At 38.3% G+C, this 20,010-nt stretch overlaps 1 protein-coding gene across 9 annotated transcripts in view; it reads left to right on the forward strand.

The window, feature by feature from the left end:
• Positions 1 to 20,010, forward strand: part of ENOX1 (ecto-NOX disulfide-thiol exchanger 1) — a 364,884-nt gene that overhangs the window by 201,540 nt on the left and 143,334 nt on the right. Inside the window, exon 1 of one of the 9 annotated variants that reach the window (XM_051778708.1) lies at positions 13,810 to 14,176. The exons of the other annotated variants lie outside the window; for them this stretch is intronic. The gene's annotated coding sequence lies outside the window, so the exon portion shown is untranslated. Of the gene's footprint in view, positions 1 to 13,809; positions 14,177 to 20,010 lie in introns of those variants that run through there. 9 annotated transcript variants of the gene reach the window in all.

Here is a 20,010-nt window from a genome sequence, read left to right on the forward strand (position 1 = left end):
CAGAAGAATCTCCTCCTTTTTACAGGAGACCTTAAAATGCTTTTATTTGTCAAATTTTCACTCTATCACACTATTGCAGAAGGTGCAGCAAACTCAAGGAATAATTAGTAAAAGAAATAGAGAAATCAGCAGAAGAGAACTTCCTCTTTCAAGAGTAGCTTGTTTTAGTAGTGTCTACTGTGAATTCTAGGACAGAGGATTGCCTTTATTTGTGCTGTGTCTTTGCTGCATACAGCAGCAAGCTTATATTGAAACTTCAAGTTGGTAATTTAGCTTGAGTTGTCTGAAAGCTGGAATTTTGTATGTGTTTGCATTTCTTGCAGATGTCTGTCACACAGCAAATATTGCTGGATGACTGCCCTCAAAACACTGGGGAAAAGATAAGATCTTTGAAAAAATGAAATACTAATGACTTAGAGCCATTTTATATCTAATACCTAGTGAATGCAATTCTTGCTTGAAAGGAATGGGAACAGTGAAACATGGAGTTTGCTTAGTAGTGGAAAACTTTGTGTTGTTTTTGAAAAAATACCTGCAAATTCTCTGTTTGGTAGCTGACATTTTAAGATGCAGTCAAATCACTACGTGATAATGACAGAAGTAATCGCATTATTCTGAGTTTGACTGAAAATGTGTATTGCATTGGACAAAAAATAACAAATTACTCAGAAAATATGCTCTAATATGCTGTGCTGAGTTTCAGTGTCTCCAGGGAGCTTCATTTTATGACTTTATCAGCTTGCCTTAAAGCCACAGAATATGTGATTCACAGTTTCCCTGTCCTATTAGTTCATGTTTCTGTTTGGAAAGTGAATCAATTTCTGGATCCGATGTGTGTATAAACAGCTTCTTTTTTCTTATAGTCTCAAGGGATATAATGAAATTTCCAAAGAATAAAGGTACACAGAGTGATAGGTGAATTCCAGTGTTGCAAGCTGAAAGTTAAGACATATCTAAACATTAGAACTTTATTAAGAATTCAATGATCAGTGCTTTGCCAGCAATGTGGCAATGTGCTCTCTCCCACTTACCAACTATTTGTACACACAGTACTTTGATCGCTGGGCGCACTAACCAGGAAAGAACAAAATACTTAGCAAATTAAATCTAAAGATTTCCATTCCTGCTGTAGAACAGATATATGTAATGTACCATTTCATCTTAAACCAAATTATGTACCAGGACATTCAGATATGTATTTCTGAAGCCATCAGTGTATAACCTCTGATATAATAAAGACTGAGATTCTTAAATTCCAATTATGAAAAAATCTTTAAACTGAAAGCAGAGATACCTAAACTAAACAACTCTGTGATATACTCAATCTTTCCCCTTCTCCTGCCTTTCTTACTGTTCATTCAAGTGCACATGTAAAACAATTATATGATCAAAAGTCCTTCAAAATAGATTATAATCTGTTAGCTGGCTTGGCTACTGTTTGGACATCACCTATATGTTTTATCTTTGTAATAAACACTTTAGAAATTTCTTGGGTGTTTGATAGAGCATATGATACACAAAATGAAACTGAGACAACTGAGTCTGTTTGGCCTTGTCTATTATCTTCAGTTGTTAGCTTATGCATCTTAGTGGAATTATGTCTTTTGCATAAACATGCTTTTGCCATACCTTTACCATAGGAGATTTTTGTGGAACAGAATTTTGAGGGAAGATCTAAATGGCCTCTTCAGGATCTAAATGTTATCTTCAGTTGTTTAATGGGGAAACAAGGAAGATATAACCAGATGCATCTTGTAAGGGAAGAGCAATAGGAGAGGGAATGGACACAAGTTACAATATGGGAAATCCCAACTGGATATTAGGAAAATTAAAAAAAAAAATCACAGTAATGTAGTCAGGCATTAGAATAAGTTGCACAAAGAGGCTGTGAACTTTCCTTTCCTGGAGGTATTCAAACCTAACAGTCTCGAGCAACCAGATCTGAGTTGACCACAGAGCAAGGGATTCCACCAAATAACTGCTGAAGATGCTTCCCCAGCCTGTGTTGTTCTGTGCTTCTATAAATTCTGTTCTTTTTATGTAGTTTACTGTTTTCATCTAACTCTTAAATAAAGGGGAAATATTCTGTCTGTTTTCAGAATCTACTGGGTTTGCTCTCATTTACTTACACAAACGAGAAATGGAAATGTTGCTAAAGAAAGGATTCAGTGAACTGCAAAGTCATATACTTTTCTATAGAACCATGCATTTTATACATTTGCTTTATAGTACCCAGTAGAAAACATGTGCTGGGAACTCAATGCTTTTATGAGCTGAGATATCTGTATCCATGAATAAGATTTATTTGCAGTGTTTTCCTCTCTTTTCTTTTTAATGAACAAAGCAAATAAAAGTATTCTGTGGTTGTTTGGAATACTAAAACATGCCTGCGTTCATGCTCAAAATAAGCTCAAGTCTAATAAATGTAATTATTGCCACAGGTAGGTCTGCTTTTCCATATAAATTATAAGCATCTCTTCTTGCTTGTTCTAATAGTCTACATCTTAGGAAAGTATGTCTTTCAAACAGTGTGTTTTTGCAATACTTTTCCCCAGAAGATTTTCTTTGGCAAGTTATTAAAGTCAAGACTTTTAAAAACTCTTCTTAAAAACTGAGAATTGAAACTGATGCTTTTGGAAATATAACAATGTTTTAAACAGTTTTCCAATGAAATATCCCAGGTGTGTGTTTGCAAGTTAAGAAGTTATACATTTCTACTTCAAATATTTTTTTTAACTTTTGGTAGAGAATTTATAAACTTCTAAAAAATTCAACATGAAATATATTATGAGATGAAATTATCTTTGCAGTTTAATAAAATGTTTAATATTATAGTCAATAAATTTGACTTGATTTAGGGTGGGTAAACAAACTTTGTATGTCAGAATTTCCTACAGAATGGAAGAATGATTAACACACAATATGTTTTATAGTATATTACAGCAATGGATGGAATATGTGAATGGAATATGTACACATACAATATGAATGCCAGGTTTTATATGGCTGTTGTGTTTTAAGTGTCCGGAAACTAAATCCCATGGATCCAATCACTCATTCCCTCTCCCAGTGGGATGAGGGAGAGAATCCAAAGGACTGAAGATAGAAAATCCTGTGCTGGGAGAAAGGAACTTTAATAGATAAAGCAAAAACCATGCACAAAATCAAAACACGGAATTCATTCACCCTGTCCTGTGGATAGGGAGGTGTTCAGCCATCCCCAGGAAAGCAGGGCTCTGGCACATGTAATGGCAGCTTGGGAAGACAAATACCATCACTCTAAATGTCCTTCCCCTTTCTCCTTCTTCCCCCAGCTTTATATGCTGAGCGTGATGCCATATGGTATGGAATATCCCTTTGCTCAGTTGGGGTCAGCTATCCCCATTGTGTCCCCTCCCAATTCCTTGTGCACCCCCAGTGCACTCACTGGTGGGGTGGGGTGAGAGACAGAAAAGGCCCTGAGTCTGTCAGCACTGCTCAGCAGTAATGAAAACATCTCTGTGTTATCAACACTGTTCTCAGCACAAATTCACAACATAGACTCATACCAGCTACTGTGAAGAAAATTAACTCTATCCCAGCCAAAACCATCTCAATGGACTTCAGTACATCTGTGTGAAGGAGCAAGATTCAGGATGGGAACAGTTCCAGGCGTGGAGAAAAGCATACAACAATTTGCAGGACTTTATTATATGGACCTACAGTTATCACATGGACTTTACTGTTATTATGTGGTTTCATTGTATTCACACTGCACAGTGCACAACCTGGACATGCCCAGGCTTGCCATGAGTTTGCCTGCTCCCTGCTTCCCCCACTCCTCCCCCTTTTGCCCGTGTCCCTATCCTGGTTTGTTCCCCTGCTTGTCTGTCTCATGCTCTGCCCTATGTTCTGGCCCTTTCCCCTCCCGAGCTGACAAAAGGCAGTGTGCACGTGTGAACAGGTCATTCTACTTGCACCCTTCCTCCTGTCCCATCCCCTCTTCGGTCTGCGGCACATCTGTTTTATAATAGAAGCCTGGAAATAGGACAAACATGTTTTAGATATAAAACAACCTGGGAAGTGAATGAGGGTCAAAAACTTTAAACTTCAAAGGAAGTGACATTTTTTTCTAAAGCTAGTGTCATCTGAATAAACGTTTCTGCCGTTCTCTGAAAAATAGAGCAGAAACTAGCACTGAACCAGAGTAGTTTAAGACAAACACTATATGTGTTTTTTTCTGCCTACCACATCATCTCATGATTATTGTTGAAACATTTGGGTTTATAACTAGTGATTTTTTTTCCTTTTCATTTGGGACAGATCTAGCAGAGTTCTGCCTTCCTGGGGAGAAGGAAAAAAAAAACTGTGAAAACTGATGTTTCTTCAAAGAAACATATACAATAAAGGCCAAATGGGTTTCATCAGTCTTAATTACTTAAACAGCAAGGACTGTTTATCAGTACCATATACAGATATCATTCTAAGCTTATAAAAGACAATGAAATAATTGTGACTAAATCAGTTAAGTTTCACTCTTACTTTCTGAACACTGGTTTTCTTGGCTACTGAATAAAGATTTTGAGGAATAAAGCTTTGGTTTCACAAAAAAAATGTGTTTTACAGTTTAACTGTAAGCAGCCAAGATTGTAATTTTGGAGAGACTCAAGCAATTTGTCTTCTTCCATGAAACCTTTCTTTAAGCATTTTCATGACAAAAGCATTGACTTTTTTATAGATAGGTTATTCTCATGCAAGGACTGCATTAAATTTCATTTTCAATAGTTTTTCCTCTACCTACTTGTTGAACAAAAATAGGCAAAATTAATTATTTTATTTAGAAATGTCTAATACGCTAAGTATCTCTGTGTTTTAATCACTAAGTAACCATTGCACAGAATTACAATATTCACAAGATATTGCAGATGAGGGTAGATGATGATTAGCACTTATTCCTTAGGACATAAGTGATTTCCAAAAGCAGTGGATTTAGATCCCCTTTGAAAGGCTTTTTTCCCCTATATTAATGAAGAGCAAACTTCAGAAGAAATGCACTGATGCATGCTTTTGCTTACATATAAGCATATGCTATGGGTGTGTTTAAGTAATGTTTATATATATGTGTATGCCTTCCACAGGGACTAGGATTATCTGAAAGTCAGCAGAGAGAATCTTTACATGTGAAGCGCAGACATAAAACAATACCTAGGAAAACACTGTCTAATTTAACACACAGTGTGGCTGGGAAATTACTGTCGAGTAAGTGTCAAGTAAGCTTGTAACACAGAGCTGAATCTTGCAGTAATGTGTGAAGAGCGCTCACATACAAAATCAAGATAAATATCTCACTTCTGTCTATGACTTCCTTGTCAGGCTGTCCTCCATTCCCTTTTCTTTCTGTTATTTTTCAAGAATTATTCGCTTTCTAGAGGAGGGGGAAAGTTCAGCTATAGTGAGTGTGTTTTTCCCCTTTTTTCTATTTGCTAATTCTGTAGCTTTGATTATCATCTCCCTATTGTCTGGTCATTGCTTTTCTGTATAGTTAAACTGGTTCCACTGCTTGTTCACTGGCTGCATTGAAGTATGGAAGGGTGTCCTCAGCACACACCTCCTTTTCACACCCATAGTTTAGGAGCACTCTTCCAAGACTATATGTATATAATATATTTATATGATTTCTGTCACATGCTGTGGGATTCCTTCTGGGGTGTCTTTCAGGATATCAGGTATCTCCACTTTGGCTTTCAGGAAGAAGACAACTACCGATTCTTTATTCTGGAGCCATGGTTTCAACACAGCAAGTGGCTGCTGTAGTGTTAGAAGCACTCAGCACATCTTGACTTCTTAGAGATGAATGCTTCATAACGAGAAATTGCACTGCCGGAGAGCAAATTAGTGATTGATATAAAATGGAGCCTTACAGACTGTAATTGTGCTAGCAAGATATGAGATGAAGTTTAAAGTACAATTTTAACAGTATTTAATTAAGTGGAACAGTATATTAACCACCACAATCCTAACTAAACACATATATAAGCATTGCAAAATATAAATGCTCATTATTGCTAAGTCGCTACTGCCATCAGTGACTGACTTGGAGATGGGATGATTGACTTGGAGCTGATTTAAAATTGTCCAGTTTGCATACTGAATTTTAAATCTTTTCCAGTTGTTCTCCTTTAATGCAGGTGGGGAAGGTGACTCATCTGTTCGGTGCTGCATGGTTCACTGGGTGGGGAGAAAATGACATATTTTATCTGGTCACTGAGATCTCACTCTGTCATTTCACTTTGTGTGTAGCATTTAAAGCAAAGGGAATCACTTATTCAACAGATTCAGTCTCTTGTTCTTTCAATGGAAGTATTGTCTCAAGTTTATATTTATTTGAATTGCCCGATGGCAGATTTCTCTCATCACCTCCCTTGCTGACAACTGTAATTAGATTTCCTTGTGCATGATGCTAGATGAAGAAGGTGCAGGGAACTGGTGCAGTTCCTTTACCATTTGCTTAATTAACTTTGTGTGCTGGATCCAAAAGATTTTGGGAGCCTGGCCTCCCTTGCTTCGTCAAGCTGCATAAATCCCATATCAATTATATCTCCTATTCTGGAAGCAAATCATGGAGTGTACAAGCTTTGAATTTGCTTTGCATGACTATTTGTAGGAAGCAAACATAAAAGGAGCTTGTGTTCAGCCACAATACATTTCTTGTTAATTTGAAGTGAATATTTATAACTTTCTTTTTACTATCAGCCTGACGCTATGAGCAATTACTGTGGTATTCAGCTAAATCTGCCCACCCTATGCTTGGTCAGAATTTTCTGTCCCTGTGTTTCCAATACATTTCCTGCACGCTATTTTGCCCTTAATGCCTTTATAGCTTGTTTATTGGAAACAGGGTTTTAATTATTTTTCAACAGTACCAGAGAACTGATTTAATGAGCAATTGTTAGATATACTAAGGAGACACATTCACCTGATTAATGTGATAGTTAACTGAGCAACAAAATTGCCTCATGAAGGAGCAGCTGTACACAGAGTCAAAGCAATAAAAAACTTTGAGGGAATGTGAAGAAAATACTTGAAGAAAGATAATTTAAAATAGGATACTGAGCAAGATGGAGATTAAGTATACAGTATTAGCTTGCTGGTTAGTTGGTTTACTAGTTACATCCATGTGTGCACACACACGCCTGTATTTATTAGGAGACAGTTTATATAGACTTGACTGACAGATACTGCATTGGAGTGCTGGGATATTTAAGGACTGTTGAACAAAAATGAGGAGGATGGGTCCTTCAGGTGTGTGTTGGAAATGAAATTGTGCTGCCGCCGACATTTTAGTTGCAGGCAGTGTTGGTGTCCAGCTTCATTAGTAATGTGTGCTTTTGGGAACAAATACATCCTCTGGGAAATAGTTCTTTTCTCAGAGAGAGGAAAGGAACAGAGAAGTTTGACACTCTTTAGTTGTCAGAGCTCACACTGGAGTATTTCTTGTGTCACTGACTTGCTTTGATCAGCAACACTTATGCTCTCAGTTTACAGGCTTGTGGTCAGCTTAAATGATCAGACTAGCATGACCACCACAGAATTTTAGTACAAGATAGTTCCACTAATGCATTTTGATGGCATTTTCCCTCCTCTTTGCAAGCAGCGTTTGCAAAGGAAGATACTGCATTGGTGGCCCAGTAGAAACTCATGACTAGATCACGAAGCTTCATTCCCGCAGAGGGCTGTGGCATCCATGGAGAGAGGAACCATAAGGGCATTAGTGGACACAAGGGGCATCGAGGCCAAAAAGTGGCACAGCAGAAGACACAGAAGAGGAGAGATGAAGTGTGAATACTACAGGAAACACAACTCAGCTAGTTTCTCTCATGTAGTTTCCAACTTGGCTTGTATGATGGATATCTCTTCACAAGACTAAAATACAGAAAATTTCAAAGTCATGGGATGGTATCAACCATCCTACTCACCAACTTACTGGACTACTTATGACCCAACATAACACCTCTATTTTCAAGTTAAGGCTGATGGCTTTGTGTTCCTGCTCACTCAAATATCAGTGAGGGGAGGAGGTTTTCTTGTCAAAAGAAAAAGTGAGGGTTTTGTATGGGATGTTATATTCTTGTTCATATACTTTTAACCAAATGAGAGCAGAACAGATTACAAAGAACTCTCTATGGGAAAACAAACTGGCTTTCCATGCCATGCAATCACTGTGGGAGCACAAATTAGGGAGAAAACTGATAACATACTTTGCCAAGATCAAAACTAAGTGAAATTGGGCTGGATGCATTATAGGGATTTTAAGATATTTGAAGAAAATAGAGGAAAAATGAGAGGGCAGTTAACTTACACCTCTTTGGAACAGGAAATGCTCTTGTGAGTGTTGAACTCCCTGTCTCACCTTTGCTGGTTCAGCTCATCTCCATTGTGACAAGTGATTTGGACAATTCTTTGCAAAACATTTTTGCTTCCTTGCCTTGCTAACATGATGAACATTGCTTTAATTATTATTTGAATGCTTATTTCAAAGCCAGGAGGGATGCTGGTTTGATGGTTGGAGAATCAGGAGAATTCAGCAGATCTGGATTAATTTCAAATTCCTGTCATAACTTTGCTTTAGCAGGTCTTTAGCGGGTAACTTTTGGGGTTTTTGTCTGTGCTTGATTTTACTGTCTGAAAAAAAAAGCGATAATGATCCTTATGTTCCACCCGTGCCATCATGCCTTACCAATATAGCCGGTAGGATTTCGGGGGTTGTATATGTCTGTGCCTTGTGCCAGCAGTTCTCCAACCCTCCTGGGCTGTATCAGCCCTCTGTTTCAAAAGCTTTTGTCTTTCCTGGCTCGGAAGGAAAGTTCCCAGTGATGCTTTGGTTTGGGCTGTACTTGTCTTTTGTTATTTTCACATGGCATCTTCCTTAAACCTATTTTGTAGAGGACCCGGGGTGCTGGAGCCAACAGGGTGGCTGTGCAAGGACAGCTGTGAGCATTGCAGATCGCTTTGTGGAAGCCTAAAACGACTGCAGTTCAACAGATCTACTGAGCACATGCTTAATCTATTCTTGTTTAACAAATGCTTTAAACATAAATATGTTCCAAAGTGTTTTGCTATAGATGGGTGATCTCCAGAATGTGCTGTTGTGCTTTGCTAGATAAGGATCAAGATTTCTCTCTGGAAGAACTCATTATGAGACAGACACATTAGCACTGCCTGCATTTTTAGGTAAGAGACTTGACACGTTGCCATTTATGTGGCAGCCAAAGTAGACAAAACCAGAACATATTTATTATGGCTTTCTGGCATATAAATAGAGATTATCTAGTGTTATAATTTGCACATGTATTATAGGTTAATGCTATTGAACTAAACTATGTAATGGCAACCACTCCTGCTAATCTTGTGTTCTTTATTCTTAAAAATCAACATAAGTCATCTGCTGAACTCAAAACTGAGTTGTTGAGTCCAGGTTTTTTGTTGTTTTCTGGTTTGGTTTGGTTTAATTTTCCTTATTTAAAAAGTGCATCAAGATAAGAGAGTTGAAGTGGTATAGATCATTTGTTCCAATGTAGAAGAGAGTTCTTTTTTTAACAGCCTCAAATGATTTAAGAAATTGTTGATTTAAAAAATAGGAAATAATATACTGTCACTGTCACCTTTGAAAACTCTAGGAGTTTAATGTAATTTAACAGCTGGCCATTTATATGTGATTGCAACTGTCATAAATCTAACACTGTGCAGCTGATAAACAGGAACAGAAGAGGTGAATGATCAAAAGTACATGCAGTTGGAGCATCCTGGCCTGCATCAACTCCTGTATAATCACATAGGGAAAATTATTAAACCTGGACTTTTAAAATGCCTGAGGCAGAATGACTTATGAAGAAAAGACAGCAGCCCAAGTTTGTAAAAGCAACTGTCTAATTCACGTGTTTATACATATATATGCATACATGTATTTATAAACTGTATGATATGGATTCAGACCTGATACAGAAGTACGAATGGCAAAAGTGCTGTACACTTGCCTTCTGAAAAAATGCCTGCCTTAACTGTTGAGCCCTCTTCCATCACCCTTTTCCTCAGGCTTACCAGTCATGTTTGTGAAGCTCAAGCCTTCACTAGTTCATATTGAAAGGAAAATTTGGCACGATTTCCTTCTTTGTAACTGAGACCCTTTCACTAATTTGCTTGACACAGACACAGTTCTGAGAAGTCCCTTGAAGGGATTCAGATTCCTCCCTACCATCTTTATCCCTTGTATTTTGTCGTGCACACTCTGCAACTCTTGCAACAAAGTGTGGGGGGGTGATGTTTGTTTTGGTTTGGTTTTGTTTGGTTTGGTTTTTGGTTTGGTTTTCGTTTGTTTTGTTTGTTTGTTTGTTTGTTTGTTTTTGCTGTTTTGTTTTGTTTTGTTTTTTCTCTTCCTAGGACCCAAGTATTAACACTTCTGGTAGGAGGCATGTAAAAGAAATGCATTTACCAAATGGTGCTGCCTACTTCCTTAGGTGTGGGAAAGCATTTTGTCGAAATGGGAAAACCAAATGAATAGAGCCTGCCTGTTTCACACACACCTCCTGTCTGCAAGCATCCTCACCCTGGGGATGTGGGCTGTGTTACTGACTCAGGGGAATGGGTTTAGAGGAGCCCTTTGTTGAAATATTGGCAGCACATCACTGGACTTGCTGTTGTTGCAGATGGAGCACTTTGACGAACAGATGGATTCTCAGTTTTCTGAAAGAAAGGGAAGGTACTTCATGTACCATGGTGGGAAAGAAGGGGGTATTCCAGGCATATGGAAAGGTAGGAAAGAAGGCACGTTCTGTGCTTTTTGGGGAACTTGGAACCTAGCAACCTCTTTCTGGCATGCTTGGAAAAGCATAAGCACAGTGCTCTGTTAGAGGGCAAAGGGACTGTAACAGATGTGGAGGAACTAATTTGCACAGAAGCAATGAAAATGAAGGCTGAGTCTAGGAAAAGTGTGAGTGTATAAGTAAGTGTTATGTGTTAGATATGGGAAAATGCTCCTGCCCAGGATCAGAGGTGCACTCTCTTAAGGGCACGGGACTACTGCCAGAGTAGCATAACTGAAACAGAGGACTTGTTAATATTTTAAGGTCTGTGATGTTGTGAAAGAGGCTGGATATAATTGTTACATGCCACTGTGAAAACAGTAATCCAGCAGTCTGTGCATCAATTTTGTGGGGGCACACTGTGCAATGGCACCATTCAGATACCGTATTGCCTCTTTCCTTGTGCTCTTCTTCCTCCTCTCCCATCTTGTTCATAACTCACTTCCATCTTAATTGTTAGGGCAGGATCAGTCCTATGCAGCACCCAAGAGCCCGTAATTCTGACTTGAAGTGATGTTATCTGATCCAATATTTACTACTAAAGTGTTCGTGCAATTGCCCAGTGCACTGTGATAAGGAAATGGCATGAACTGAAAGTAGTGATCATATTTTGGTGTTGTGTGTTAACTCTCTACAACTTTTCAGTCACTTCACACACACCCACACACACATACACCCCCCCCCCCCCCCACTCCCCAGACCCAGCAGAAATATTATACTTTATTATGGTACAATTTAGAATATAATGACAATGGACTGTTGTCTTTATTTTTACCCCTTAGCTTAATTAGACATTTTCAGCACCTTAGAATGCAGATGTTAAAGCTGTTTAGCAATAGTAAGGACATCAAAGACCTCGGAAATCTGGATTTTCTGAGAAACAAATGAATGTGATAAAGGGCTAAAATGTTATTTCAAAGTGTGATTCGCTTATGAAAGCAGCTATGCAAAATTATCACTTTCTTAAATAATGGCTCTGGTTTTTGTTCACAGTCAGGATTATGTCTGCAGCAACAGAAATATCTAAAGTCTTTTTACTGAAAAATAAAGTGAACTAGATTACATGCCCACTTTTGCATCAACTGTCATCCATTTTGCAGGAACCAAATTCTGAGATAAAATAAACAAGGAATCCCATAATTGAATTTTAGAATGAATGTTTTTCAGATTGTTGTGTCTGGATCTCTGCCAAGTTTCATCTCTATAGTAAATTAATTCTAACCCCCACAAAATAAGGAAAAAAAAATGCAACAACTTCTACATGACAAAAACACTGGGCAATTTTTATGGGGAAACAAGTGGCCAAGAAAAATTTATTGGAAAAGTAATTATATAAAGAGAGAGTGGTCTCTTCTCTCTAACTGGATATGATAATGTTTTCCAGCCTTACTAAACACAGTATAAGATCATCATTTTCTTCACCAACCTGGTTAAATCAAATATAAAGTTGAGAAGTTGCTTTCGTCTAGTTTTATTTCTCTTTACACCCAATACTGCAGTTGAACCCACTTCCCTTTCTCTGTGGCAAAATCTAATCTGGCTGCCACAGGACCTGTGAAATTCATGGAGGTGATGAGCTTGGGTCTGCTTTCTGCACTGTGTGTCTGGCTTTATTGAATCTCTAGTCACACTCAGATAATAAATATTTCATATATTGGACAGGTGAAAAGTTTCATTTAGCTGCAGATCTGCTTCCAAGGCAACTGATTCTTGTCATTTGACCAGTTTAAATGTGTTGAAAACAAAGCTTGCTTTCTGTTTTTCTCTTCTATAGTTTTATCTGTCAAGTATTATCCATCTTCTCCCTCCTGTCCCTCCTACAAGCAGATACAGAAAAGCCAACAGTATTAACAAGTAATTCTAAACAATTTATAATCCAAACATATTCTCTGTTCCAGTCAAGATGGGATGAAAAATACCATTTCATTTTACAAGCATAGAGTAAATATCTAGACATATGAAATTGCCTCGGTTAGCATCTGTAACTAGTCTGTATGCCAAAAAAAAAATGTGTGCAACCACAGTATTACTTTATGCTTCTCCATTGCTATTGAGTGTTTCCTCAATGTCTAGTAATTCTATTATAGAGTTGAATTTGTTGCTTTTGGGGGGGGAGGGGGAGACAGGGATGTGGCACAGTACCCCAGGTTTTTCTCTAAAAAAAGCTGCTAACAAAAAGCTAAAGCAAAATGTCTTCAGTCGTATCTGATTTCTACCAATGTTAGTTCTTGAGATGGATCTTGTGGAAAATGTCTGCTGCATCCTTTACATTTGCAGCAGAATGAGCTCTTCTGAAGCATAGCTTTGCTCATTCTTCCTCTGCACATTTCCAAGAATAATGGACAGCTGCTCTCTCTCCTCCTCAAGCCTTCCCACATCTGGATTTTCTGACTCATGCTGTGCTCCATGCCCAACTCCATACATCTGTTTGCATACACAGCTGGTGGCTTCAAAAAGCCCTTTCCTGTCTGCTGAGTCAGTTGTGAAGAAAGGGGAAATCTATTGGAGCAGTGGTGAATTTTGGTAGACAGGCTCTAAGTAAAGGGATTTTCTACTCAGTCTCAGAGGCATTTTTACTTTTATCTGACCGTCTGTGTGGATATTCCCTTGATGCAGTTATGGTAGAATGGTGGCATTATTTCAGAAGGCACACAACTGTCTTAGGAAATAAGCTGGAGAATAGATCTTGGGGGTTATTGAGGAGTTTTAGATATTATGATGGAGATCCATGCATAGGTGGCTTATTTGATCTCTCTGTCTTCTCCTTCTATTTACTGTACAGGTGGTTTGTAATGACACTATTTGGGAACTAGGAGGACATTCTAGATCAATTCAGAAAGATTGACATGATGTGATGCACAACTGCTATTTTGAGTTTAGGGGGGGATAGAAGGTGGGTACAGCTTGTGATGGGTGTCTGTGCCTGGTAGCTCTGTGGCTGGTGCCCTATTAGAAACAATTGAACTGTATCTGACCTTGCAGCCCTCTCCCTTCTGTTTCCAGGCATATAGATTTTAGCCAGCAGGTCTCTGGTTAACCCCTCCTCACTGTTGTTTATTTCCTGCCACTCTGCAGACACACCACTGAGCATTAAGTATGTGAACTCAAAGACGCTCCCTCTCTCCTGAACAGTCTTAATAGCAAGCAGTCACGAGCTGGGCTTCTCCAGAATTTAAACCTAAGAAACATACATTTCAGGAGTATGCCCTTTCTCACACCCTTTTCAGATTACATTAAAAGCATCCACTTCAAGAAACTACAACTGTGTTTATTCAAGCTTTGAATTTGGAAGTAGTGCCGGGATCCCTGCCACGGCACGCTTGAACCGTGAAACCCAGGTCAGTTCCATTTTTGGTTTTCATGTACTGGCACAGTGCTTCAGCTGTTTGAGCTTCCAAGTCTCTGTGGAAGCAATACTTCTTTTAACATGCAGAAATCATCATATTTGATTTTATAACCTTACCTCTTGTTTTGGGGGTTTGGGATTTTGGGTTTTTTTTTTGTTTTACTAACCCAAAATATCAGGGTAGCATGTCAGTAAACATAATGTGTTCAAAAAGGATCATGTCGACAGGCTTAAAAACTAAATGCTCACTTTTAAACAGGCAGGAACAGCTCTGATTTTCCTTCCTGCCCACCAGGCTATCCTTAGACTTAATCTGCCTTTTGCTCTGTCACTGTGACTGCTGGCTATTGCACTATGTAATGCGATCTTGGGCTATGGGATATAGCCAGTTTCAATCACTCTTCACTGAGATTGACTTTGTGACTCAAAGGCTACTAACTAAATAGCCCATTAGTTTTCTTAGTGAATCAACCCCTTCTCTCTCTTTGAGCCCTCTGTGGTGGGTTTGTCATATTGCTAGAGAGAAAGGTGCTGGGTTGGCTATTGCACTGAATGCAGCTGGGGGGTGTTACTATGTTTGCGTGAGGCACTTTCTGAGAAGGCTCTTTTTGTTAACAATTCTGATCTAGATCTCAGACTCCAAATTTCACCCAAACGGAGTTTGCATTTCTGCCTGGTGGTGTACAGGGACAATCAAGGGTGACAAGATTTGGTACCTACAATGTGTGTTCCCTCCAAATGTATGTCAGACAGCTCTGTTTGAAGGCATAGGACTGTTTGTCTGCTTGTTGGGAAAACATCTGGAGGCAGCAGTGCTTTGTGCAAGGAAATTAATTGGTGTTTGACTGTGGTGTATTTCTGGCTTCCCTTCAGTTCCTGTGCTCTGATCCCTAGTGGTTGTATGCTTTGATGTTGCTAGAGTACTCTTGGAATAAGTGCTCCTCTCAGTGAAAGTTATGTTGCTGTCATTATTTTTAAGTTTCATAGAATGTGTGAAGAATAATCTGGAATACACCCAAATATGGGCTTTATATCACCATGAAACCTGCAGTTAGAGCCGTTGTCCCATTCGGTCATCAAATAAGAGTCTGGAGAGCAAATACCATGTCCAGCTCCTAGTCTTCTCCCGCTCTTCTGTGGTATATTGAGTTACTCTGCTTCTAAGCATGTTTTCCTTCTTTCCAACTTTTTTTTTTCTTTGTGCATTTGTTCCTTGTCTAGTAATTTTAGGTCAAGTCTGCAACAGCTGAACAGAATATAATAAAGGTAAAGCTTTGTGATTTTCCCATGGAAGGAAAATTTGTATGAAAAAATAAATATCTTTTTAGGTATTATATTTAGCAAAGACAATGGGTAGATAATTTTTGAGTGGCTGAAAATGTTGTAACTGCACCATTAATGTTTAATTACTATTGGCAGCCAAGAAGTGCCTTTCTGGATTAACCAGACACTCTGCTTCTGGGATGTGCATTAGTGGCAGAAAGTGATAAAGCTAGTGCAACTGCACCTCTGGGAACATATAATGGGATCTTTCCTGTGATATGCAAATTATGCTGCCAAGTTGCTGTATAAACAATTCATGGGAGAAGTAGTGAGAGGTAGTTAAATAACTGGATCACATATCAAAGATAAAATCCATCACTGGGAATGGAAAAATGTGTTAAAAGAGTGGTTTTGCTTTTAAAACTAACTAAATAATGAACAAAAAAAAAAATCTTTGCCCAAAGCATGTAGTTGCACTAAAGAGTAAATAGAAAATGATTTATCACAATTGTTGCAGTTCAGAGTAATCAGGCATTTAGAAAACCAGCATGCATAGAGTTTGTGAAAACCAAGACTTTTTCTAGTACCAGTAACCTAGCCAATTTCCTTCTTTTTTTTTTTTTGGTAACTGAGAAGAAAGATTACTTCACAAATGTTAATTTGGTTACTTTTCAGGCAGAAGATGTGCACTGCTTATTTTTCACTGATAAAACCAATCCTGCCATTTCTATTTTAAGCATAAGCAATGATCTCAGACAGCCCAGCAAAACATATTTCAGCATCATAGGTCAATAAGTGTGAGCAAACTGTATCAACACCAGCAGAAGCTGAGCTCATGCTGTCAGCCTGGGTTTCTACTTTTTGTATTTTATACTGTATTGGGGAAAGGAGTCCAGCTAATACCACTCAATCAAAGAATACTCTTTCACAAATGGTATTGAAGCCCTCATTGGTTCTGTGCTCAGGGCGCGGGAAATATTTTTGATCTGTGACTTTCTTTTGTTTTGCTATGTAGTGGGAATGATACTCTAGATAGAGTTGCATAGTCACAATAAACAGATCCCACATTCAACAAATGCATCAAATTCTGTTCTATGTTTAATCATCCACAAAAACTGTCAGATGCTCTTCCACCAGGAACAATATCTCCCAATTAACTGTAATTAAGGTATAATATAACTACAGAATATGAAACTGGATGGATCTGTCTCTTGACATTTCAAATTTGGATTTTTTTTTCCTGCTAAATCTCTTAATATGCTTCAATTAACAATAACAGAGGCCAGGCCATTCTCAGTGATGGATCCACATACATGAATCTTACTACCACTGAGATGAGATGGAGCATGAATCTTTCCATCATTAAACTTCCCTTAGAAACATGAATGGACTTCAATTAAACTACATTTACTGGCCCAAGTGTTGATTAATAGGAAGCTAGGGGTCAGAACTTGATTGCCTTACCCTGGAAAGTGCAAAAAACTGTACCAGACACAACAGGAAAAGTCTGGTATCTTGTCTGCAGATTTTTCAGAACATCTGTAGCCATTCATAGCAGGTATGGCATCTTTTTTCATTCCCTGAGAAATCATACAAAGCTGTTTTGTTCATGCATTATTTGAACAAGCAGATTTTTAATTTTAATGCCCCCCAAAGGTGTTTGATTGTCATCTAGAAAATTATTGCTTCTCTCTCTGAGCTGTGGCAGACATCAAGTCTTCACCAACTGATAAGCATTTGGAGAGTTAATCAGTAGTAAACCTCAGGTATAGCCTTTGTATAGATAGCTTAACAATTAAGAGTTTTTAACTATTCCTGAATGAAAGGAAATAGCTGACTTTAAAGAGAGAATTTCCTAGCTCAGGCATTTCTGGACATGTAATTAAACTAAATACGCTGCTTCCTTGCCCCTAGCCACAGCTGTCCTAAAGAAGATTAAGAACATTGAATTTCTACCCAAGCTGAAATCGTTTGTACCTTGAAATATGGGCTAACACAACAGTGCACTACAACTCCATCTGGTGACTCCTCCCAAACTTTGTGATGCATCACCATGTGCCATTGATGCATTTCACAGTGTCACCAACCCATGGGACTTGGGGAGGAGTTCACTGTTTCAAAGATGAGCATGGATGAAACTGAGTTTCTACAGTGTTTAGTATGATGTATAGATATTCGCCTGAAGTAATCTATTGGATGTTGTAAAGCATATGCAATCAGAAGGTCTTGTATAAAACACTGGGGAAAAAAAAAGATGAAAAGTCTCTTTCCCGTGCTATTCCACCGAACAGCTCTATGATGATCAAGACTTAATTTAAGTGATCTACTGTATCTGTGATTGCACAATATAATCATGTTCCTGGGTTTATTATTTCTTTCTGTCATTTATTTTTAGCTATCTCAGTTCTCTGTGACTTCTTTAAGAATAAATATTTCATAGATTTATTTGAATTGTCTTCCCAAGCACAGTTGTAAATTAGTGAGAAATCGCATGATTACAAACTTTTAGTTTTCTTTTAAGATGCCAGTAAATATTTTTTTTTTAAGTCTCATATTTTGTTTGCATCTTATGTGCCCATACTTGCTTGATCACATGCAGGAAATATTTTTGTACACTGGTGCTATGCATGACTAAGAAAGGAGCTGTAGATAGAACAAGATGAGATGAAGGCTGTAATTTACACCTGACAGAGTGTGAATTTCATTGCAAGTACTTTTAAAGGAAACTTACTATTTTCTCCACATTCAGATAGACAGCAATTCCAAAGGAAATTATGAGCATTGATTTTTTTTTTTTATTCTACTCTGCTTTGGTCTTGATTTTTACAGGGAAAAAATATTCCTCAACCTAATGCCATCCTGTGTTATCTGCAGGCCCAGGTCATAGTCCTGTGATGCTGGACATACCCCATAAGCAGAGAACAGCCTCACTAGGCAAAATTAATAAAGTCTGGGATAAAGAAAGTATAATCACACCATTTCATGTGGGATGAAGGCATAGACAGTTTAAATTACTTGCCAAAGGTGTGTTGCAGAGCTGTATGAGGAACAGGAATCTCCTAGATCCCTGTCCAGTTGCTTTTTCATTTCTGGAGAATGGAAGACCCCTTATTTGTTTTGGCTGAATTGCAATTTTGGATGGTTTGGAAGACATTGGGAGCTAGAAGGGCTCTATTAGTCTTTCCTACTGAAAGAAGTATTAGTAGGCAATTAAAAGAATAATAAATGGGGCCCATTCAAAATGATCCACTTGCTGTTGTTCTGAGCTTCAGGCAAGAAGGTACATAGAGGTCATTTTCCCTGACCACTTATATATCAGAGGCCACTAGTGTCACTTGGGCACTCCTAAATTAAACCATATATTTTAGACAGAAATATAGTGGTCTCACAAAGCATTTTCTATTCAGGCTGTAAATTCAAAGGACAGGGCTTTGTCCTCTACATGTATCGGCATTGCACTTCCTGTAGTATCACCTGGATAAACAAGGGCAGTTCATACTCCTGTCAGTTTAATCTCTTGCACCATCACCATTATTTTGATTAATTTGATACCTCAGAGCTTTAAAGAGCAAAGAAACCATTAGCAACATGAACTAAGATGGTGCCAAATAGGTATGGACACTGACCCTGGCACTCTGTTCTCTCTCCCATGTGCCAGAAGAGCTCTGTGCTGCTGTAGGGAGGGCACTGAAGGTAGCCATCAAGCTACTCTGGGGAAGCTGAGGCAAACTGCTGCACCCCAGAGCCCTCTACATGGGCTGTGCCCTCTGCACGTTCAAGAGGTGAAGTCAAGATTGAGTCCAAGAGAGCACGGTACATAAATTTTCTGGATGACAATATAAACAAACAAGTCAAAAGCCATCAGATACCATAGTCATAGCTACAGGCCAAATGCTTTATTCATAATGTTGCAGTGAAAGTATTAACATTGCATTTGTTTAAAAAGTAACTAGAAAGCCATTTGTGACCCTTATAATACACATGTGAAGCAGTACTCTGCTGGTTTACACTGGTTATGTTCTGCTTGATATTTTCCAGAGGGTCAATTTGCAAGGATTTTTACCGCTATTTATGAATATAAGTAACTAATTTACCAAAGTTTCACAGAGTGACTTTGTGGCTTCCGCTTCACAGTTAAAGGTTCTGCAAATCTTTCGGTCTTGTTGTTGACTTTGGGTTGTTTCTTATTGTATCTTGAAGGTTAGAAATACTGTATTACAGTAAATACATTATTCTTATTATTGCCCTTGTTATTAGGAAATATTTATATAGTGCAGTAAATTGACATTGTACTTTGCCAACATAGATAAAGGCAAATTCTCTGACCTGAAGAGCTTATAAATCAAATAAGAAAAGACAAACAAATGTAAAACACTTTGGAAAATGGTTTGTGAGAGGATTATTAGCTTCATGAAAGGGGCGGAAGGCCTGCATGAGGAGAGAGGGGGATGCTATGATCATCAATATTCCTAGTTTTGTAACACAGTAGTATTTTAAAAGCCTTAAAAGGGATGAAAGCGTTGTTGCACAAGGTGCTATGCAGAAGCCTGGCAAGGCGGTGGT

This window comes from Manacus candei, unplaced genomic scaffold (assembly GCF_025592945.1).
Source record: "Manacus candei isolate 608988 ecotype Guabito, Panama unplaced genomic scaffold, ASM2559294v1 h1tg000014l, whole genome shotgun sequence".
NCBI lineage: Eukaryota > Metazoa > Chordata > Aves > Passeriformes > Pipridae > Manacus > Manacus candei.